The sequence below is a fragment of the Balaenoptera ricei genome, chromosome 21 (genome assembly GCF_028023285.1).
Source record: "Balaenoptera ricei isolate mBalRic1 chromosome 21, mBalRic1.hap2, whole genome shotgun sequence".
Lineage (NCBI taxonomy): Eukaryota > Metazoa > Chordata > Mammalia > Artiodactyla > Balaenopteridae > Balaenoptera > Balaenoptera ricei.
In genome coordinates this window covers 2,708,042-2,732,325 of record NC_082659.1, presented here as the reverse complement: position 1 = coordinate 2,732,325, position 24,284 = coordinate 2,708,042, and the positions used below count along the sequence as shown (strand labels likewise).

The following is a 24,284-nucleotide window of genomic DNA, read 5'->3' as shown; positions in this document are numbered from 1 at the left end:
TATTTTTCTTCACTATGGGTTATATAGTCCTATTTATTTTTTTACATGTTAGGTAAACTTTAGTTAGATGCCAGACATTATGAATTGTATATTTTGTATTCCAATACGTAATCTTCAGTTTTGTCCTGGGATATAGTTATGATTCTTGGAATCAGTTTAATCATTTTAAGTCTTGCTCTTAAGGTTTATTACATGGGATCAAATCAGCACATTTTCTAAGGTCATTTTTACCCACTTCTGGGGTAATATCTGTCTGAGAATTCTACGTAATGCCCTGTGAATTAGAAGATTGTCTAGTCAAGCTGGTGGGAACTAGCACTGTTCCCAGCCCATTTTGAGCATTTGGTGTTCACTTGGAGTTTTCCAGCTGGTTCCTTATCCAGGCTCAGGTAGGTTTCTAACATGTCTGTATTGCTCAGTACTCAGCTTGAGGGGGACCCTTTGCAGATCTCCAGGGCTTTCTTTGTGTGAAGCTCTCTTCTCTCTGGCACTCTGTCCTGCCAACTCTAGCTCTATCTTCTCAACTCAGAGACTCCACCTGGCTCTGCCTGGGTTCTCCCTTCCTGTCTCACAGCCTGGAAAGTTTCCCGAAGGGGCACTTGTAAGGGTCACCTCACCTGCGTCCTGTTTCCAGGGATAACTGTCTTTCATGTCTGATTCCAGGCAGTCACCATTATTTCATATATTTAGGGGTTTTGTTTTTTATTGTTTCGGGTGGTAGAATTAAACCCATTCTTCTTTATTCCATCTTCACCAGAGCACAGGTCTTCACATAAAATTGTAAATAAAAATTAAAAATTTATTAAGTTGCAAGCATTATTTGGCACTTATGAACTATAAATAAAAAATCATGAATTTAAATAAGTGGGAACTTATATTAGCTAAAAATTAAAATGAAGGTTCATGCAATGTTTAATTTCATTTGAGTTGTGAAGATAAAGGTAAAATGTGAAGAATGTGGAAGAAAATTTTAAGATGAAAAATTTTGAAGACAATGTAGACAGATTCTATGTGTGTTGATTTTCACTTGCAGACAAATCAACACATTTTAAATTGGGCAAATAGTAATTGCTAGTCTTATACTACCTTTTACTTCATACTTGAGTAGTACATTGAACATTTTATTAAAATTGCATTCTTAAATTTATTATGTTCTCTTTACATTTCTAACCATCTTTGCTTAATGATCTATGTACTTACGTCCTCTGTTGTTTGGTATGTTCATATTTACAATCCATTCATCTTTACGTTGCCATTTGTCCTTATATAACATTAAATTCCTCTATGTGTTTCTTTTGAATGGCTCTGCCTTACCCTTTTATTTCTCATTTTGTCATTCATTCATTCCATCAACAAATATTCATTGGGGACAAACCATGTGTCACTACACTATTCTAGGAAATCCATCACTGGGGATAAATAAACCTGTAAACAGATACTGGTCTAGATTGATTAAATTTATTTTGTGCCATTGTGGTCACTGTTACAGCTATTTAGACTTGTTTTCAATCACATTACTGCTCACAGAATTAATTAACAAACTGGTATTTTACATCCAGGGTTTTCAGTAGCACAGCAAGGTAGAAATGAGGCCCATGACTTACTTGTGTATCGAACCCGAGTTTGATTATTTAGATAGATTTCTAGAATATTACTCCTTTGTTGGTCATAATTTTTTAAATAATAAATTATTCCCAGAAACCCACCCTGCCAGGTATTCTTGTGTTGTGACTGTTCTGGGTTCACTTGAAATATATCTTATACAAATTACAAAATAAGTAACGATGTGATGTGATGGATGTGTGAACTAACCTTACTGTGGCAATCATTTCACAATACATAAATGTATCAAATTTTCAGGTGGTATGCCTTAAACTTACACAATTTTATTTGTCAATTATATCTCAATAAATTTGGAAAAAGGAAGTTTTACGACTCAACAATAAAAAGACAACCTAATTAATAAAAAGACAAATAATTTGGATAGCTATATCTCTAAAGAAGACATATGAATGGCCAATAAGCACACGACAAGATGATCAACATCATTGGTCCTTATGGACACGCAAATCAAAACCACAATGAGATATGACTTCATGCCCACCAGGATGGTTAAAATAAAAGAGGTTGACAATAACAAATGTTGATGAGGATGTAAAGAAATTGTAACCCTCATATCTTGCTGGTGGGATTGTAAAATATTGCAGCCACTTTGAAAACAATTTGGCAGTTCCTCAAAATATTAAACATAGAGTTACCATATGACTTAGAAATTCTATTCCTACGTTTACATCCAAGAGAACTGAAAACAGACATCCACACAAAAACCTATACAGGAGTGCTCATAATAGCATTATTCAGCCAAACGGTAGAAACAACCCAGATGTCCATTGTCTGACTAATGGATAAACAAAATGTGGCATGCCCATGTGCTGGATTATCATTTAGCCATGAAAAGGAATGGGGTACTGACACATGCTACAACATGGATGAACCCTGAAAACATGTGAATTGAAAGAAACCAGTCGCAAAAGACCACGTTATATGATTTTGTGTATATGAAATATCCAGAATAGGCAAGTCCACAGAGACAGAAACTAGCTTAGGGCTTGCCACAGGCTGGAGGGAGATGGGAGAGAATGAGGAGTGATTTCCACAAGGTACAGGGTTCCTTTTGGGATGATAAAATGTTTTGAAATTAAATCGTGGTGATGGTTGCACAACTCTGAAGATACCAAAACGTACTGGATTGTACACTTTAATAGCATAAATTTTATCGTATGTGAATTATATCTCAATAAAACTGCTGTTAAAAACAAAAAGAGAGAAAGAAAGACATGGGTCAAAGGTGGCAATGGGGGCATCATTAAGAAACTATGACATTAGACAATATTCAGAGCAAGAGGTGAAGGTGGTGGGACTTTGGAGGCAGAGAACTGGTGAGACACAGTTGGGTAGCAGTGAAGATATCGAATTTGCAGTGTGTCTGTGTATGTGGGGAACAGATTATTAGAAGTTGACTTTTGAACATGGTAAGGTTGGGATATCTTTTAAATACCCTAGTGGAGTGATCAAGTAGGTAGCTGGATATATAGTGTGTAGATGGAGGGAAATTCCCAGGCTGAGATACTTCTTTGGGAATAATTAGCGTATAAATAGTATTTGAAGCCTTGAGTCTAGTTTATATCATTAAGGGCATGCTGTGGATGAAGAATAAAAGCAGCCCAATGGTTGAGAATGGGGTTTCCAAGGATGAGACCAGCAAGCTAACTTCATCTATTACTTTCCTAATGTTTGCTGGCTTGATACAGCTGCCAATAACTCCAAATTTTCCCTCGTTAATTTACAGTTCTACTTTTCTATTCCTTCTAATTGTCATTTATTTTTTCTGTCCATACTTGCACCTTAAGACCCATACGATTCAGCATATTTGAAAACAAGATACTATTTATTTCTTCTGCCAAGATTCTCTATTTTGTCCATACTTGCACCTGTCCCAATAGAAGAAGGCTGTCTGAGCATTTTTACTGCTCCTCTGCATTCTCCACCACGCACTTCTGGCAGATGACCACTTTGGAAGGCATTTATTCCTCCACCCATCCTCGTCTTTCCCCAAACTCCTGTGTTATACTGGGTTGTACAGTACTTAGAACTTCGTGAAGAGTGTGTCCCTTCTGTTAGAGGATCCCTTATTCCACAATCGTGTTACATATTCCTGGACAATCATTCATTGTCTACTAGGTTAATTTTCAATGATACACGTATGTCCATGGCAATATATAATGGGGTGTTTTCTCAATCCCCTTTGCTTTCTTTTCCCCCTCGTCTTGAAGTTTCTGCTTTGGAACAATTCTTTATTTAGTTAAGAGTCTTTTCTCAAGTACTTTCCTCAGATTGGGCACATGAATAATATACTCCATGGTTTCCTGTATGGTTACAACTTATTTCTTTCTCTCTGACACATGAGTGCTATCTTGACTGGGTATCCTCTGGTTACACAGTTTTCTGTGTTCGAAGATGTTATTTCACCGCCCTCTTGCTTCCGATGTTGCACAAGAGAACCGCAAATGCTAGTTTGTTTTCCCTTTGTACGGAATCTATACTTTTCACCCTGCGCTTGTGTTATTTTTCTCTCCGTCCTTATCATTCAGGAGGTTTACAGGATATGCCAAGCATGTGCCTTTTCTCATCAGTACAGGCTGGAGCTCAGCGAGCCCTCTGAGTCTGTCGATGCAGGTCTTTTATAATCGCAGATGAATTATCTCCTATTATGTAATTATTGCCTTTCTTCCATCTGTTCTTTCTGAAATGCCTATCATTTTTATTATGGGTCTCCTGGATCTGTCCTACAGTCTCTTTATTATCCTTTAGGATTTCCATCACTGTATATTTTGCCCTTGATCTTCCAGGGCCTGAATTTGGTCTCCAATGTGATAGTCTCTCCCTCCAATAGCCTACTTAATTGCTTAATTGAAAAAATGTTTTGTGTGTAAACATATGAGTGTGCACATATGTCCTGCTCCTGAGTTTCCTCAAGTGTTCCTCTATTTAATTTTTTATCTCACTCCTCTAGGAGCTTATTTCAGTGATAATATATTTTAAATCTTGTGACTGATTTTCTTTTGTTGGCCTGTTGTACCCTGTAGTAAGCTATGTAATGACCCACAAAGATGTCAACATTCTAATCCCAGGAACCCCTGTATATGTTTCCTTACATGGCAAAAGGGACTTTGCATATGTGATTAAATTAAGGATCTGGAGATGGGGAGATTTTTCTGGATTACCTGGCTGGGATTGATGCTTACCAATGGTCCTTATAAGAGGGATGCAGGAGGAGTTACAGTTATGTGACAGTTATCACGAAGAAAAATATCAACAGCCCAACTAAAAAATGGGCAAGGGATATGAAAATATAGTTCACCCCATAAGCATTACAAACGGACCTTAAAACATGAAAAAGACCAAACATACTCTAATAAATAAATAAATAAATATTAATATGTAATGAATCTTATTTTACCTATTAGATTTTCAAAGATTAAAAAGTTTAGTAAAATCATTTTGGCCAGTGTATGTTGCATAATCATTCTTAATGTTTTTGATGGTTATATAACTATAAGATGCCAATCCTAGGAAGCTAGGATGATTCATTTTTGCATTTCTAATGTTGAAACCATACTATAACATAGAGCAAACTCAATTTATGTTTAGAAAATAAATTTAGCTAAAAATTGCTGAGTAGATTTATAATATTTTATTTACTAAAGTGGGAACCGTCTCACGCATTTACAGAAAAATTGATGAATTATTGAAACAAGTGCCTTACCAATTAACTCTCAATCAAAAATGTAATTAATTATACACAGCTATTCTAGAGCATTCTAGCTAATCAAGACTTTATCATAGCTATCCTTTTGTCATTGAGACCTATTAGATCAGACCATCCCAATGTAAAATACATATTTTGGTATCGTTCATTATTTTGACTTAAAGTGATTTTGTTTTCTTCAGTGTAGATTGTCTTCTATTAGCAATGGGTTTTCAAAATTATATATAGTAGTCACAATTATCAGCAAGTTACACCAACTAATAAGCTCACATAGCACACTATTTACAAATTTCTTGACAGCACTAATTATTTAGTTACTTGAGTCTTCCCTTTCCACGATCCTCACTGAAATTCTAGTAAATTGCACCAGTAAATTATATCTGAAATTCACCAGTATTTAAAAATTCTATAACTTGACATGTCTGCATAATAGAATTTCAGTCTATGTTACTGCACATTAACATGTATAATTAAGGCATTGCAACATTTTTTGAGATGAGCATATGAAAGTAATTAGGTAAAAATTTAGATCCTTGCCCTTTACAAGTGGGTGCATTTCAGAAATAAAAAAAGCATTAAAAGAATATCTTGCTTTTCAAATATTTTTCTCTGCTGTGGACATTAGTCTCAATTAAAACTGTGAATATATATTACAAAAACAAAATAAGTACAGGTTGTGAAAGTCTATAACTTTAATATACTTATTAAAATATTCTTCTGATATAAATTCCAATCTTGGATTAATTATATATTTATCTCTCAAAATTACTGGGACAATCCTGGGCATTCAGATATAATTAAAATCAATTAAGAGAATCATAGATTATTTTCTCTCTTCTCTTTTTAATTCACTGAAAATAAAAATAACCAGAGTGACTCGAAGGTATGTATTGTATGGTAGATATGCTCTTAGCCACGAAAAAGAGGGAGAGAGTATGTGGTACATTATGATCTCTTTCCAAATATACTAGCAATAACAGACATGAGTGCAAGAGTCTATTGTCTTAACATGTATGCATTTGAAGGGAAACACCTGCATTAAATGCACACTACTCCTGTCATTGATATGCTTACCATTTTCTCCTAAATGACCTTGAAGATTCATGAAATTCACATGAAAGATTTTACTATGCATGTTTAAAGAAAGCAGTTAAAAAGATTCAGATAGCTTTATAAAATTGAACTTCATTTCATTAAAAAAAAAAATCTTCTGTTCTCATCTGCTGAGAAAGTAAACTGCTCCAACTCAAAGCAGTTTACAAGCAACTTTCATGGTCTTTGTTGTTACATGGCAGCATCTGCTAGATGGACGAGTGGTGCAATGGTCTTTGAGGACTGGTCTCTAAGGGTGTTAAGAGCATGAACTTCATTCTTTTAAAATACCTTCTTAAATACAAGTTTCAAAACAAAGTCAACCATTGCTCCAACCATTTAAAAAAGAAGGACTCCGTGTTTGACAATGGGAAACACTACAAAGAAGAACATGTACATTAATCTAGTTTATTGTTTTCATTTGACAAAAGCAGAGGTACAGAGTGGTAGCACAATGAGAAATGTGTATGCTCTGTTCAGCAAGGTAAATCTGCATATAGTCACTAGTGGTTAAGATAAAAGGAATCTTAGCGTGCCATATGCTGACATTTAGAAAGAAATCTATTAAACCTATTAATATCTCAAACTTCTTGAGCTTTCAGAACATTTGCAGACTTCTTGATTTGTGATTTCCCTATATAACATGAAGACATGATTTCTTTGGGTTAGAAAATGCTTTACACAACAATATACACAAAATGGGTTTTGACTCACTTTGCTGCCTGCCTCAGTGGGGCATCTCCTTCTGGGGCAAGTCCCCTGGGCACTCTTTCCAGTTGTGATTCCCAGCAAGAAATAAGACCTTTTCCAATCTAACCAGAATAATCACATTGGTAAAGGAAAACAAGCTGCAAAGACAGGCCTGAATTTCATTTCTTACCCTCTCCTGGAAATAGAAACAATCCAAATAAAGAAAATTATAATCTTACATTAACCTGAAACTATTTACTTCATAATGCAGAACTCCTCCTGTAGAATCTTCCCACATGATTTGTCTACCTGTTTTAATAGAGGTGTTTGAACCCAAAGGGCTTAGAGTTCACAATGCATAATGTGGAAAATGCACAGAGCAGTGCCATGCTGAGAGCCACATTGGACCCTGAGGCCAAAAAATTTGTAATACTGACCTGTCCACACTTAAAATTTGGACAATTTGTTTGTCATGTTTTTAAATTAATTCTTATTTGAAAATATATTGCATTTTAAAGAAAAAATAGATAAATTGGACTATATCAAAATGAAAAACTTTTGTGCATTGAAGGACACTATTAATAGGATGAAAAGGTAAGCCACAGGACGTGAGAAAATATTTGCAATTCACGTATCTGATAAGGGATTAAGATACAGAACATATAAAGAACTAGTACAACTCACTGACAACAAAACAAACAACCCAGTTTAAAGAATCAGCAATAGATTTGGATAGACGTTTCTCCAAAGAAGATGTATAAATGGCCCCAAAGCACAAGAACAGATGCTCGGCATCAATAATCATTAGGGAAGGGGAATACTGCAAATCAAAATCATAAGGAGATACAATTTCACACACATTTTGACGGCTATTGAGAGAGAGAGAGAAAGAGGGAGGGAGGGAGGGAGGAAGGGAAGGGAAGGGAAGGGAAGGGAAGGGAAGGGAAGGGAACAAATACAAAATAACAAGTGTTGACCAGGATGTGGAAAAATTGTAACTGTACACTGCTGGTAGGAATGCAAAATGCTGCAGCAGCTAGGGAAAACAGAATGACATTTCCTCAAAAACAAAAAACAAAACAAAACATAAAATTACCATATGATCCAAAAATTTCACCTCTGGGTATATACACCCAAAAAACTGAAAGCAGGGACTTGAGCAGGTATTTGTATATCCAGACAGATAACAGCATTATTCATAATAGCCAAAAGGTAGAGGCAAACCAAGGGTCCATTGAAGGATGAATGGATAAACAAAATGTGGTATATACGTAAAATGGAATATTAGTCAGCCTTTAAAAGGAAGGGAATTCTAACACATGCTACAACAAGGATGAACAACGAGGACATTATGCTAAGAGAAATAAGCCAGTCACAAACAGACAATGTATTCCCACTTACATGAGTTCCTGGAGTAGAACTCCATTCATAGAGACAGAATGGAATGGTGGTTGCCCAGGGCGGCAGGGAGAAGACAATGGGGAATGATTGTTTACTGGGGACAGAGTTTCAGTTTTGGACAATGAAAGAGTTCTGGGGATGGATAGTGGATGGTTGCACAACAATGGGAATATAATTAATGCCACTGAGCGGTACACTTTAAAATCATCTACATGATAAATTTTATGTTATGTGTATTTCACCCAATTTTAAAGCATAGCATTTAGATATTACTTAACTCAATTATTGGTGTTCCCTGCTTTTACCCTACTAAAGTGTTCACCTGAGGACAGTGCTTCACTGGCCCTAGACAGAGTTATTTCAGGGTGTGCTATCTTCACAGAGCATAAAATGTAACGTCCTTATCCACTTCTCTTTCCCCTAAACTTCGTGTGTGTTCTTTCACATGATCGGTTAAAATGGATTTCAGTTACTAGTTGAAAAATCGATGTCGGGCTGTTAGTAACAGGGACCCACTCTCCATATCCAATTCTTTACTGAGTTTTCTCTCCTCCTCTCTCATTCATAGCTTCTGAAATTTTAGACTTAAAATTAATTTTAGTAGGAATAAACACTAAGAGTAATATTTGAAAATGTTACCAAAAACTTTGAGAAATTTCACCTTTGAAAAAAGTTGGTTGGCTCTTGGCATGGCTCTTAGCCTGCTGGATCCCTCTATCAAGAAAAACATCTGAGATTGTCTCTAGCATATATATCTAATAATATGTAGATATCTAATATGTCTCTAATAATATATATATATATCATATATGAGATAAATAATGATTAATATTTTGATCAATACAATATTTCAAATGCATTTGTGGGACCTATCAAAAACAGTAAATTTAACTTAAAAAAAACTTTTCAAATTGTATAGGTCCCCCCTTTTATGTTAAACACTTATGAATTGACCTATTTGTAAATTGTATTTAAGTGTAGAGGACTTTTTAGGTATCTTCAGTGAAAAATAATACCACTAGCTCCCTGAATTATAAAACCAAACATATCATAAATGCTTAAAACTTCAGGTTTTCACTCCTGTTTAATGCCAACTTATTCCCAACTATGACCATTCACACCACATCAGATATTAAAATGCAGATGTCAAAGACAAGTGGAAATTTAGAGCATAAAATTTCTCTTCTTACTGGGACTGTATTTTCATAGACCATTTTACATACCTTTGAAACTGGATCTTTTGCACCTTAACCTCATTCTAAATGCCCATTCTTCTACTGACCTTTCTCAAAATTTGATCTTAAAAGGTACTTTTCATATTCTGTCACTTTCATGGAAAGTTCTGATATCAGAAGGCCCATATTAATTTTCGCCTTTTTTTGTAACTGCTGTATAATATAATAATCTCGTAATAAAACGTTTTATATCATTTTCTAAATTTCATTTAAACTAGTCTTTTCTTCCTTACTCATATACTCTGTATTGATAGTAATATAAAATTTCCCTAAGACATTCCCAGCTTTGTACTGAACACACTATAATTAATTCAGGACACAGTTGAATTTTTTATTAATAAGGAAAGCATAAACAAAACCTCTCCCCAAACTGACCAAGAATAAAGACTTATTTACTTAGACTATCAAAATGCTATAATTTCATCTTCTTTATAACTTTCCATTCCATGTTTGTCATATAATTTTTTAAAAAAGGACTTTCTTCACTATAAAGTTTCAATGAAATAAAGTATCCAATTTTTGAAAATATTATAGGATTTTTTGGAAAAATACCAGGGTTTCCATGATAATGATGGAAACAGAATCAACTTGGATAAGATGAAGTCGTTTGTCTTTTTTTTTTACCCCGTCATGTCCCAACTGTCTAGCACCCCACTATCCAGTCCAGACGATGGCCTTTCTGAATTGTATCGATTTTTCTGTCATATACTCATTTAGTAAGTAGGTACTTTTGGCAACTACTTTGTGACAGGCACTGCACTAAGTGTTTAAGATACACTGAACATTACTCTCATGGAATTTCTAGTCTAGAGCTGGACTGGACTATTGATATCCATCAAATATTTCAGATGTATGACCTTGTAAGTTGTCCTGGATAGTCTGCTGAAAAGGTAAGGGATCCATGAGAACAAACACAAGGACGTAATCCCTCCAGGATGTGCCTGTCAACCTTAGCACATGACTTTTCCTGGGTGAAGGTGAGTAAGAGTTAACTGAGGTGGGTGTTTGAGGAAACACCCGGGCTCCAAGCAGAGGGAACAGTGTTTGCAAGGGTCCTGGGGAGGAAGGAAAAACTCAGTAGTGAAGAATCAAAGGAGGCCAGTGTGTGAGACAGGCAGGAAGGAAGAGATTAGTAAGGATGAGCTCCGAGCTTCTGGACGCAGGGACTCTGAAGATGACCGAATTCGGGCACTAGTATCCACGGGGACTCTGAAGGTGACCGAATTCGGGCACTGGCATCCACAGGGTTAGGGACAGTCACACTTGCCCCCCAGTTTCCATCTGTCTTCACACTGATGAAACGGCACTGGCCTCTCTGCTGAAGGAACGTTTTAATTGGCCGGAATTTCTATAACCTTAAATTCACTGCCCTTCTTTTTCCCCACTTGAGATATAATTGAAGAACTTGTCCAAAGCCTCCCTGATCTTTGCCCCATCATTCTGAATGTGGTGATTAAAGACGCCAGAGGGAGGGAAAAACAGGCTGAGTTTAATGGAGGTTGGTGGAGGGTGCAGTCATCCCTAGGCATCTGCAGGGGATTGGTCCCCGGACTCACCCCACCCCCCGCCCTGGGATACCAAGATCTGTGGATGCTCAAGTCCTTTATATAAAATGGCCCAGTATAGTTGGCCCTCTGTATCCCCCGGGTTCCACATCCACAGATTCAATGAAAATTGAATCAGAGATCGATTGAAGCAGAGGTTGAGGAACCTGGTGATACCAAGGGCCTACTGTATATGTGGAAGAGGAAACTTCCTTCTCAACTTTCACAGGTGAGGTGAGCATAGGAAGTTTAAGTTGGAGAGCTGGACTGAGAATCTTTGCTTTATAATGTGCAGAGATGTGTATATTAGAGTAGGGACTTTTTTGTTATAACAATAATTATAAATGTTGAAGAATTTGAAAGGCAAGAAATGAAACGCTGAACACCAGGAATGCATTTCTAAGTAGGGATTCTGGAAAAGGGAAGTGCATATGACTTGCCAATGAGCATTCACAAACTAAAAAAAAAAAACTGGACTAAAATTTTTCACCAAATAAAACTATGAGGCAGATTATCTTTTATGAAAATGTGAGAAAAGTCAATTGCTTGATTGCAGAAGTGAGGATTATTGGTCTGGTTTCAATCTCTTGCATAATGCAGTTTTATCACACAAGCAAAAAAAGTGGTGTCTAAGCAAATTTCCATAAATTCAGGATCTTAAGCAGAGACTTAAGGAGTTTTCTGAGGATTGTTGCCGTTCTGGACCAGAATTTAAGGGACCCTAATGCCTCTCAGACTCTCTTCATGTTTCCCACCTTCTGCTTATCACACCAGCTATGGCCTCCAAACAGTTTCCTTGTCTGGTGGTCAGATGTTTCATTTTCTTTCATCTTCTTTTTACTTTTACATCCTTTCTATCTCCTTTTATTTTCCTTGCTCCCTATAAGAAACTGAAGAATATTTTAAAATAAATTTAACCAATCCAATGCAGTTATATATTTTTATATTTAATATAAAATAGTGGATTTTTGGGGTATTTCTCAAAATAACCTCTTAAAACATTAAATTATTCTTTAATATCTATGTAATGGTTAATGTTTATTTTCCCCCCGATTCAGTGACTCATAACAAATAAAATGGTTACACACCCCCTTTATGTTTTTGTAATTTTAATTTACTCCACACATATTTTCCAATTTCTGTGAAATAGGCTTTATGCTGTGGGTACAGACATAAACACAATCATCGAAACAGATGAAGTTCAAAGATAATGGACATTTTGAAATAGTCAGTGAGTTACTGTGATGATTAATATCAATTCCTGGGTTTAAAATTACTTGTGGTCCTTTCAGGTTCTGAGCAAAGATTTTACTTCTTTACTGGCACAGATACCATCAGAAGTGGGCACACCCTCACACCCACCACTTGGTTGGCCAATGAGCCACTTCCCTGACTTTGGGGGATTGTCTCTGGATCCTTCCATTCGGTAGCAGGGTCTTAAATTCAACGACAGTGGCCCCTTTTCTCAGTAATAAGCTGGTGCTTCATGAGTGAGGGAAGAGTTGGATGTCTAGATATTGGTGCTTTCCTTTTAGCTTCCTTGAAAATGGCAAGTGTATATTAAACCTGGAGCCAGAGAAGAATAACATTCTGAAAGGATGAGTATTTTTTTCCATTTTCTCCCATTTCAGGATCTTACCTGTTCCTTGTCTGGCCTCTGGGGGGCTTACTCCAGATGTCAATGAAAATGTAAAATCTGTAAAATATCAGCACTTTAAAGAGTATTTGTACACTTACCAGGGAATTTCTGAGAAAAGATCTAAGACACTAAGGGATGGCTCTCTAATGAATACGTTTCAGAGACGCTGCAAGTTATTTTTGGACAGAGAAGAAAAAAGAAATTGAGCGCATACTGTAACAGACAATGGTAAAGCACTCTAGGGTCATAGTGTTTCTATACCTGGAGTCCTAGTAAAACACAGCCCAAGACTGTTAGGACTTTGGAGGATAAATCATTGAGGAAGGGAACCCCATTTCCAAATCCAAGAGGTGAGATTTGCATTCTAGTCTTCGGGATGGTGCTTAGTTTACTGTTTATTTATCTAGCTCTATCCTAGAATTACTTCCTTTTAATTTTTTTTTTTCTTTCCCCTTTCCATGACTCAAATCATGAACCCTTAAACCAAAACCAAAAACCGGCTTTACCTCAAGGGAAGCCTGGAAGGGGTTTGGGTTGGAGAAGGCGCTCCGAAGCAGGGTCGGGAAGACGCCGGTGGAAGACGGATTTCACTGAACCAGAACCGGGCTCCTTCCAGCCCGGCGCGGAGGCTGAATGCGGTGGGTGAGGGCGGCCTGCTCTAAGGTCATCCCTCCTTCAGTTTTGGGTACCAGGCAGACCGTCCGCGGGAAGACGGCGGCACCAGCGCCCGGCGGACCTTCGAGAGCTCATCTGCGGGCGAACCGCAGCAGCAGCGGCTTGGGCGCTCGGAGCTCGTGGCGGCGCGGCTTCGGAGCGTGGCGGGGGCGTCCCAGAGCGCGCGCGGAGCCTGCGGTCCGGAGCCAGCGCCGCGTTCCCTGCCCGGGCTCAGCCCGCCGCCTCCCCGGGGTGGACGGCGGCTCTCCCGACGGTCCGGGCCGAGGACCGTGCGGAGAGCGAAGCCGCACCGCGCAGCGCCTAAGCCACCACTGAGAAAGGGCCGGCTCGCGCTCCCCTGGCTGGCGGCGGTGGCACGTCGCAGCGTCCCCGGGGGGCTGGGGCCAGCCGCGGGGCGGGCAGCAGAGGCGGCGTCCGGGCGCGCAGGGGCTCGGCCCGGGCCGGGGAGCCGCGGCGCAGCCTTCGCCCGCGTCCGCCCCTCGCCTCCTCCGCGCAGCCCGGCGCCCTCGCTCTCCCTCCCGGCCCGCCCGGCGCGCATCCCCGGGCCGCGCGCATCCCCGCCGCGCCGCAGCCGGAGCCCCGGCGGCCGGCCGCGCGGACCGGGGGGCGGAGGAGGGGCGCGCGCGCGCGCGCGCGGGCGGGGGAAGGAGCGAGGAGGAGGAAATAAATAAATAGCGCAGGAACCTCCGCGCCAATGAGAGCCGGGCAGCGCGGAGGACGCGGCCGCGGAGGCCCCGGGGCCGCTTGGCTCGCCCCTGAGAGGCTCTGCCGGCGCGCGCGTGTCCGTGCGTGAGCGCGTATTCGCCGGGCCCGGAGCTGGAAAGTTCAAACCGGACGTGTTGCTCGCGCCGCTGGCGGAGACCGCGGCGGAGGCTCTGCCCAAGTTCTCCGGGCCGAGCGCCCGGCGGCGCCCTGCGCCCCCGCCCCGCCGCCCCCCGCCCCGCTCCCGGCTCGGGCTCGGCGCCCGGCGACCGCAGCAAGGTACGTGCCGCCTTCCCGCGCGGCTGCCGCGGGCTGCCGGGTCCTCTTGGCGCTGCCCGTGGCCGCTGCAGCCGCCCTCCCCGCAGCCTGGGCAGCGCCGGCCGAGGGGGGCGGGAGGGGGGCGGACCCGCCGGCAGCGGGGCTGCCCACCTGCGCGAACGGGCGTCCCTGGCGGAGGCGCGGGTCTTTCCTTGCGAGGGTGCCCTTCGCCGCCGTTCCCTGGGACGCTGTAATGGTTTTCCCCGGTCCCCCTGCGAGGAAGGACGTTCAAGTTGGCAGAAGGAGGTACGTGCAAAGCAGGGGAAGTTTGCAGCCGCCCGGCTCCAGGAGCGGAGTAGCCCTTATTTTGCAGCGGCGGCGGCGTTGGCGGCCGGGCGGGGGGCGGCAGCCGCTCGCTGTCCCGTCTGCGACGAGGAGCTGCGGGAAAAGTCCGGCCGCCTGGTCCGAACGCGCGACCCTGCGGCCGCCGGCCAGGATGCTGCGGAGAAGGCCGAGGGCTTCCCGCTCGGTCGTTGGGCAAATCCCGTTCGGAGAGGCGTTATCTTCTCCTGCGCCGCTTACGGGCCCACCGATAGGCGTGCTTCAAAAATCTCTTTAAAACTTTTATGCATGTATTTCCATTTCTCGACTGGGTGGACGGCTCTAGGACCCTTAGATAAATGTCTGCGTCTGTGCTTGGAGCAGTGTGCGAGCCGGCAGTGAATGAATAGCCTAGTTCCTTCTGGTTTGCCTTAGATCCCCTACGGTGAAAGCGTGTCCTCGCTGCCTTAGTATTTTAATGACGGTTGTGGGTCCTTAATTAATTTTAAAAATTTACGGTGAAATTGGAACTCTGGGCGAAAATTAAAAAGTCACAGTAAGTTTCTCAGGCAACGCGCTGGAGCCTTTTGAAGCCACCTGCTGAATTAGTTCGTGCTACTTTTTAGAGGTTGCCACTGGGTGCAGGAGATGCAGGCATACCAGCAGATGGGGCAGTGTAAAGCTGTGCTGGAACCTGCCTAACACTCTTGTGTCCCCATTCAATCACGATGATACCAAAGGAAAAAAAAAAGTATATGGAGCTCATTTTAGGAGAGGCAGTGGATTTTCTGTCCTATTTGAAAAGAAAATTGCATGCCCACTGAAATATAATCGGAGCACATCTGTAGAAACTTTAATTCTATAAGCTTTTTTCTTCCATAATACGTTAAAAAAAAACTGGTTCCTTGTATAAATTAAAGTATACTATGATTCACTCATGTCAGAAATACCAGTTGGTCCTATAGTTACATTTTGGGGGGTGACTCACAGCACCATGGAAAACAATCCCTCCTGCCATAATAAAAGTCTTATTACTGTGTGATCATTTAAAAAACGACATAAAGTTGTATTTAAAGGTGACTCAACATTATGAGTTTGAATGCTTTTCAGTAGTTTGAATGTAACTGAGTGTGTGTTTTACAAAGTTAAGCTAGGCCGATATACCTATTTCTTGAAATAATTTACTGTAGCCAAAATTGAAGACGAAAAGTTGGTAAAACTTTTTAGTTAGTCCTGGTGAGTTGCTGGTGCTTGTTCCCCAGACTTGCGTGAACTTTGGAACTGCTGTGACCTGAACACGTTAGTCATATACTCAGAGAGAAAGGGAAGAACCTTCAAAGGCTACCTTTTTGTACCTGTACATTGGTAATTATGGTAACAATAATCATGTAGAGAGATAATCTGCCTTCCTACATAAATTTATAAACTTCCTAGGAAGTCATGCATCTGACAGTGTAACTTTAAAGTTAACAGAGAAAAATAGGTTGCCCATTTTATGGACAAAGCAGCAAAGGCTTAAGAAACTTCAGGTCTTCGTCGCGCTGTTTCAGGAAAGAGCTGGTTCTCGAATCTAGGCTATACTCATCTCCAGTCTCTGCAGCTTTCATTGTTATTTTGCTGTAGATTTTGCTGTGACATAGAACTCTGCTTAACTAGTCTGGAAGAACTCAGGGCTTATTTTAATTTTATTATTTAGTAATTTAAAAGTTACAACTATGTATCAAACATCTCAGGGAACTTAGGGGAAAGTAGGATGCTTCTGGAAAATGTAGTGCCGGTAATCATTTGAACTATACCTGCTTTACATTGAGTGCACGTGTTTGTAAAATTTATGTGATTATTTTCTAAATCATCAGGTAACGTCTCTAGGAGAGTACTGAATTGTGAATTCTGAAAACTCTATTTCCTTTACATTCACGTAATATTAAGGAAGGCTTGGAACTCCCCACGTTGTAAAATAATATAATTACTTTCCTGAAGGAACTGATTTTATCTTGTCTGTTGTCACATAAATTCATTGTGGAATTTTCTAAATTTATCACATACCTTACCCCTTCACACATTGCAAAACCAAAAGGATTTCAATGTAAGATGCCGAAAGAGTTATGCCATGTTTAAATGTTTAAAAATATGAGAACAGGACATTTACTAATTTTTTTATCATTATTAAGCATGTTAAATTCCTCAAGCATGAGAACTTATTGGTAATTTAAAAGGCAGCTAGTAACAGCAATGTTAATTTAGTAAAATAGGGTAGAAGTGAGTATATATTATGGTCATTGCTTATGTGACATATACATTTGCAAAGAAAACCAGATGTGTTTATAGGCTTTTCCATGAATTCAATCTCAATGAAATATTGATACAATTGATATAATTTTGATATAACATGGATATATAGATAGATAAATTATATTTTGGAACTTTAAAAATGCTCAGTACTCGCTACATAATACAGTAGTAAGCTTGTTCAGTTAAGGTTACTTGGCAGAATCATGTAGCAGACTGCTGAAGTCGGGTTCAAGTTTAAGGGAGAAAACATTGAATAGGAGGGTAGGTAGGTAGGTAGATAATGTTAAGTCTCCTGAAATGACACTGGTATTGTATGGATGAATTTTGGAAATACTTTAATAATTAACTTTTTAATTCTTATTTTAAAAACTACAGTATCACAAATGGGTTATTTTAAAGTATCAGTTAAAGAGTGTGTCTGTATTTAACCGAAGCCTCATTTTTGCAGCTTGGCAATCACTGAGTATTTGTCCTTCTTATAGTGATTTTAATCCACATTTTTGCATTATTTCTATCTTTATTCCATCTTTTCAGGACTTTATTCTGTTACAGCTATATTAGGTAGTTTTCTTCCAACAGCCTAAAAATTAGCTGTTAGTTTTAGACTTAAATATATTTCAACTGAATGAAACTTAAACAAAAAAAAACATTTAGAGGGACTGAGAGATTATGAAGAAGCAGTGAGTTTTGTTTTTTTCTCCATTAAATTATCATCTAAGAGATAAAATAGATTTATCAGTCAGTGAAGATCAAACAAAAGATGAAATCTTTTTATTCTTTAATTTCTATCTTGTCAGCAGCCTGTTTGACTTCACCTGTAATATAAAGTATAACTGAATATGACTTTCACTTGTAATTTCTAGAAAATGCATATATATTTGAAGCTTAGGTTTTATCGGGGGGGGGACATCATTAATTCTGAATTAGAAGAAAGAGTTTGAAGCCGAATATATGAGAGATCAGTTACAATATAGGAAAATACGAATTATTCTGGATGAGCCCAGCAGTTAAAATGTATCTTAGAATGTGTCTTAGCAGAAATGATGAGAATCTGAAGATTTATTTCAAATGATATTTCCAAATTTGAGTATTACTCTGATTTAATCTTCATATGTTTATGATGTATTGGGGGCAGATATCTTTATTTTTAAGAACTGTTTTCATTTCAGTCAGCACTTAATTTTATAAAACCCTACCAAGAATAAATATAGCTTAATTATATGTATATGATCACCTGTGTTAATTGTATATATATTCACATTTTAAACACGAGTGCAATTTTGCTCTTACCATATCAATATTAAGGAATGGGTTTTATTTCATTGATTATCCAAAATTATTTTTGAAGTCTAGGGACTTGAGGCAGTTTTTTCTATATGGTTGCATAGGACATTACTAGTTCTGCCATATGGTTTTAGAATGTTCGGTCATAGAAATGATTGGTAAACCACCTTACTACTCACCCAACTACCGTAAAACTGGTAATTAATCCCTAAGTATAGAATATTATATGGATTATGTGTAATATTATTTAAAGGTTAAAATCATTGGATAAGACAAACACAGGTATTTCTTTGTGATGGTGGAAAACTATCTTCCACGTTTTTATAGGACGTATATTTAGGAGTTATTACTGAAAAAGGTGGATGAATCAAAACTTGGTATCAAATTAGTGAAAAAGTTAAGGATTTAGCAGAATCATTTATCAATTATTACAATAAGCATATCTTTCTAGGCATTTTTTTGAAGAAGTAGGAGATTTGAAACAGATGGAGAGAAGCAAAATTAAAAGATAGAAAGTATAGTCATGGAAGAATTTACTATGTGATATTATTAGAAGAAAACAGTTATCTAAGTAGTATTTACATTATGATAGGGATATGTTTTATGATTTTGATTGTTTTACAACACCCCATACCCGAAATAATTGTTTTCCACTTTCTAATATGAATATTTTAAAGGTTTTGTAATATTTGACCAATTTTTGGAAATCTGTGCCTAAACTAAAGGCAGGTATAATGCTGTTGGAAAGACTGAATGACTGTTTTAAAAAAGTTCAAATTGATATTACTTTATATATAGCCCCCAAATCTGCATTATTACTACTTTGCTAGAAATTTTATTAAGAATATAATCAGATTAGGTTCCTATTCATCTCCCCATTTTCAGTATAGTAGAGTATGTTTAGGAATCTGCTGGTCTTTTGCTGGACTTCTATAATGACTATTGATCACCATTGTATGACAGGGATCTTTGATGCTAACATCAGATTTCAAACATTATCATGCAAAAGAAACAATCCAAAAAAATGCTCTGAGTCTATAGAATTTACTGAACTAGTGCCCCAGGCGAGTAAGAATGGAAAACATGCTTTCCCAGCCTCAGTTACATGAAGATGAAAGCAAGGTGACTGAGGTCACCTGCTTACACCCTGGTTGCTTGCCCCCGAGTTTATACAACGAGTTTATTAAATACATTTGATTCTAACATTTTGTATACCTAGATGTGTTTAATGGGAACTGATAACAGTCACAGGTATCAATTCATTCATGGACTGCATTGATACTTAATATTTTCTGGCTTATAGCTCAATCAGTTATTCATTAAGTGTTAACTAAAGCAGAAAGATTTATTCCTGTTACCTTTTAAAAATAAAAAGTATTTCAGCAGTTACAGGGTGACAGTGGCATGGACTGGTTTTGAATAGTTACTAATAAAACTAAGAAGAACTTGTTGATGCAGTTTTCAGGAATTAGTTTTATTATTTGGATGATAAATATTTCTAGGTTTAAGCTGTGATTATATACAAAATTAACAGCAGCATAATCAAAGAAACCCATATTTCAACAAATTTGACAGCTAGAAATGATAAATGGGTTTCCCTGTGTGTGTGTGTGTGTTTGTGTGTGTGCTTTAATTTTCTATGTTGATTAGTTTGGACTTTCCTTAGAATAGAATATCCTGAGAGGATAACGATATCCTGTTGAACAGAGATTTGAAAGTTACGTGGTTATATTACTGAAAACCAAACATGTTAATTTACCTTCTCTCCCTGAAATTTTTTTTTTCTTGGAGAGCATTTTCCTAAATTGAGACGGCATTCATAAGCTTGATTAAAATTATTTAAAGAATAAATATAAAATTAAATACTCTGTAAATATTATGCTCCTCCTATCATTGATCTGTTCATATCATCAAATTAAAAAAAAAAAAACAGTACACTGATATTTTTCTTTTTAGTCCAGTTAAGTACAAGATAATCCAAGAGGTTAACAACTGGAGAATATTTGTTTTGTGATGGGATGTATCACAATTTCTTTTTCTCATTGTCTTATAAAGTTGCTATTTAATTTTAATTTGATGTGGTATGTAAAGATTCCTTATGTAAAGTAAGTTTGTTTTAGGAACACATTAAATACCGTAAAAATACCTTGCCTTCTTATGTGTGATACATATAGATATTGAGTATAGAAACACTATATTTTTATTTTGTATATATCATTACCTATACTGTAGGTCTTTCCTAAAATACAGATCCAAGATCTGTTTATATCACTCAGAGGTTTCTTATTCACACTTTTCACAATACTTTTCCATACAACTTAATATTTTGTTTATTAAATTCAGAGAATCTGATAATATTTTAGTTATTGCCAACTTTATTTTACTTTGATTAAAAATACATTAAAATAATGAAAAGTATTATTAGCCTTAAAATATATTGTTGCTAAATTTATTTGTGTAAATTGTTTGCTTCTCAGTTCTTCAAAATTGTATTGGTAACTGTGGGATCAAAATTAAAAGTTTATTACTTTTAATATAATTATGGTCGGTGGTATTTCCGTTGTGTTTATAGACTTTATCTTTTACAAATTTCGTAGTAAGATTTTAAATAAAATATCTCTTATTGATGTTTGTGGAGTATATTATACTTTTTAAGATTTTGCCTTTTCAACAGTTAACAGTAATTAATTTGAACAAAAAAGAAAACAATTTAATGGTTAGCATACATATTTAAAAATAAGTTTCAGTTAAATGAAAAGTTTGAGTGATAACCTAATCTAAATTATATATATATATATATATATATATATATATAAAAAGAAATCACATTTGATTTTATGAATTTTGAGGGAAAATAACCCTGAAATAGTTAAATGCAGAAAACAGTGTTAATTATTGAGTTTTCAATTTCCTGGTACTGATTTGGTAAGATTTGTGTCCAAATTTTCATGCTAATAATATTTACATAGGATCATTCATAATTTTAATGTTTTAAAAATTTTGTGCATTTAAACCAATATTGTTTTCTACACTGTTAATAGTTTCCAAGTTAGTTTTAAAATTTGAAGTTACAGTACTTAAAAATAAATAACCTTTTTTTGGATATATTTAAATAAAAGTGTGCATGTACCAACAGTGCAGATGAAACACATTATCATAATGATCATTCTTTTGAGAGGAAGAAAAACAACAAAAAGAAATTTGAGTTTACAGAGTATTATTGAAACAGAATTTACCCTCATCCGTTTTGATATTGATTGTATATAAATAAGATCATCTGCCTAATTCTCTGTTTAATATTTAAATGGACATGGTGATTTGTGAAAAATCTAGATTAAAAATATAATTAATTACATGATAAAATTCTTTGCTTTTTCCTATTTTTGGAGTTTGGTCATTTCCTTTTAGTTAATTTTATTGAGAATCAACTTATGAGTAACCACTGTAAAAATTGTTAAGTATTTCCAACACTTCCTGTTTCCCTAAATCAGCCTATCATAACTCCAGTGAAGTTATGGAGAGCTCATATTTAAATTGTGTGGCAAACTCAAGGGTAGTAACGTCAAGGGACAGTGGTTTTGCTAGTTACATAATATCACGTAGAAGATTACATATGATATATCCATTTAAATGTTATTTCCCATGCTTAGCCAATCATATGTTGAAAGTTTTATTTAAAAATATTTTCCATTGAGCAATGTCAAAAGACTTTTATTCTTGTTTAAAATATGAATAATGCTTAAAATTTACTTTTATTAGAGTTGGTAATATAAAATCCAGAAAAAAGTGTCCTTGTAGGCAAAAGTAAGAGAAAGATACCTCAGAAGACTCTTAAGATTTCAAATAAACAGTTATGCAATAATGGTCAGAAGATACCTCATCATATGAGACCAAATCTACACAAAAAGAACCTCTGCCAAAAAGAATAGAATCTACCCCCAAGGCAGCCTCTGTAATCTTATTGACAGGGTTAACAATATCTAAGAGACAAATGTTTCTAACGTGTATCAGAAAGATTCTGGCAAACAAATTCAGAATCCCAAAGGCAATTTGGGAATTTTCGTGTTGCTGCCACCCTGGGAAGAAGGTGGCCGCTAGCTTTCTGAATGTTTGACACAGCAGGCTGGCTTGGGCTGATGGCATTAGTAACATGTCCCATAAATAAAATAACATATAAATAAAATAACATATGCTCTTTCAGTGCTCGCCAAACAACCTTCAGATAATCTATTCCTGTGCGTTTTGTTTAGGGAAAGAAGGTGTTTGGGGGGCTCTTGCACAATCAAGGCTGGGAACTGTTGTATTTCTATTATAAACTACTGAATCGGCATGTTGAGCTCTACGTTTCATACCCTTGTGAGTGCTGCCAGTGTGAGAACCATCCTCAAATATGATTAGACACTGACACTTCCAGTAACGAAAACTGCAAGACCAAGTTCACCAAAGCAGTGTCACCACCAAGGGCTGTCCGTCAGGCACCACTGAGAAGAGCCCTCATCATGTCACCAGTGAGAACTTTTCTTTCAAAGGCTGCAAAGATTAACATGGAGAATAAGGACCCCCCCCACCCTACCCACCTTTTTATTAAAATAACATGAAAATAAGGAAAACTAAAATTACTCAGGGAACAAAAAAAGAAGAAAGTTGGGAGAAATAACAACATTATGGAATGAAAATACTTCCAACAGCAATATTCCTATTGTGACATTTATTGGGGCATTTAATTATTTACACTCAAAAACCAAAATTCAAGGTTTAAAATATAGCCTTAGTAATATTTTTAAATTTTAAAGATTAATTTAAAAGAGCAGTCGCTTCTCAAAATTCATTGTGTTTACCGTATGCAGGTTTTTACAATTTGCTTTTTTACTCACCTTTATATTGTTAAGATTTTTCTTTATTCACGTATTTCGAACTTGTTTGTTTATTATAACCACTGTTCAGTATTTCCTTATATGATTATGATTAAACTACAGTTTCAGTATTCCTTTCCCGACATAAGAAAAAGTTCTTAAGTGTAATAATGCAATAAAATACAAAAGAGAAATGCAAAATACAATACAGAATACACAACTGTATAAGCTAAATTTGAATGATATTGTGATCTGTGTATGTATGATATATTTTGTTTATTATCACATATTGGGTTGGCCAAAAAATTTTTTCGGGTCTCCTCTGTAAGATGTTATGGAAAAACCGGAACTAATTTTTGGCCAACTTGATACTTATCATAGCATCCTACATACACTTTTTAAATTAAAAATATCTATGTCATTAACTATCTTCCTACCACAGCACCAATTCAGTGGCTGCTTGTTATTTCATTGTATGGATTTAAAAGAAATTACTTACCAGTCTCACATGGTTGGATATTTTGGTAGTTGTTGTGTTTTACATTTTCATAAGATTAAAAGAAGCTAAATGAAGGGTTTAATTGTGGTTTATATCTTTGTTGCCATCCAAAAGCATTTATTTAAGATAAATTCTCAAATGTGAAATTATGTCAGAGGGTATGCCTGAATGTTTTTGAATTTTAGTATAATTAACATAATGCAGTAGCTTTCATAAAAGCATGTTCTTAAATAATTGGAACCGCTGTACTGTTTTGGTTGACTCTTAAGTGAATTATTGCTTGAAAAAAATTAATTTTGATATTTTATTATCATAGACATAACAATGAATCCTGCCAGAGTCTGAGATGTGATTTCATTTAAATGTGTGTCATCTTGTGTGGGTTATTGAATATCTCTTAGTACCAACTTCCTGACTTATAAACCTAGGAGTTTGTAACAATGCTTAAGAGAATATTGTCTAGACTGACA

The 24,284-nt window shown here is 37.2% G+C and overlaps 1 protein-coding gene across 11 annotated transcripts in view; it reads left to right on the top strand.

The window, feature by feature from the left end:
* Nucleotides 1-14,811: 14,811 nt before the first annotated feature.
* TENM3 (teneurin transmembrane protein 3) overlaps nt 14,812-24,284 on the top strand; it is a 2,524,603-nt gene continuing 2,515,130 nt past the window's right edge. For 7 of the 11 annotated variants that reach the window (XM_059909699.1, XM_059909695.1, XM_059909698.1 and 4 more), the window contains exon 1: nt 14,813-14,871. The gene's annotated coding sequence lies outside the window, so the exon portion shown is untranslated. Of the gene's footprint in view, nt 14,872-24,284 lie in introns of all 11 variants that reach the window. The other 4 variants (XM_059909693.1, XM_059909692.1, XM_059909687.1 and 1 more) reach the window with 1 other exon arrangement.